Source organism: Chiroxiphia lanceolata, chromosome 9, assembly GCF_009829145.1.
Source record: "Chiroxiphia lanceolata isolate bChiLan1 chromosome 9, bChiLan1.pri, whole genome shotgun sequence".
Classification (NCBI taxonomy): domain Eukaryota; kingdom Metazoa; phylum Chordata; class Aves; order Passeriformes; family Pipridae; genus Chiroxiphia; species Chiroxiphia lanceolata.
In genome coordinates, this window is record NC_045645.1 from 13,392,388 (window position 1) to 13,393,027 (window position 640).

The window sequence follows — 640 nt, forward strand, 5'->3', positions numbered from 1 at the left end:
AGGTCCGATTTATCCGGGCAGCCCTTCCTGCAAGGGGACTTCAGGCTCTTGATACTGAACTTAATCTGTTTTCATCAAATTTTCCACTACTCCTTAAGTGCAAGTCACAGAATCATGAAATTGTTTAGGTTGGAAAAGCCCCCTGAGCCCATTGAGTCCAATCGTTCCTCAGCACTGCCAAGGCCACCGCTAACCCATGTCCCCAGGTGTCACATCCACATGGCTTTTAAATCCCTCCAGGGATGGGAACTCAGCCACTGTCCTGGGTAGCCTGTGGGCTGGACAACCTGTACCTGAAGAATTTTTCCTTAATATCCAACCTGAACCTCCCCTGGTGCAACTTGAAGCCGTTTTCTCTTGTCCTGTCCCTTGTTCCCTGGGAGCAGAGCCTGACATCCACCTGGCTCCCCGCTCCTGTCAGGGAGTTGGAGAGAGCAAGAAAGGGGAAAGGGTTCACACTGACAGAGGGCAGGGTGAGATTATGGAGAAATTCCAACAACAAATTCCCGTGGCCAACAACAAATTCACAATATTGTATATTTTATTTAAATTAACAAAACTACAGGTTTTCCAGGTTGCTTAAAGCATTCTGTAAAAACTGAACTCAACCTAAACAAAAAAAGGATATATTTTAATAAGA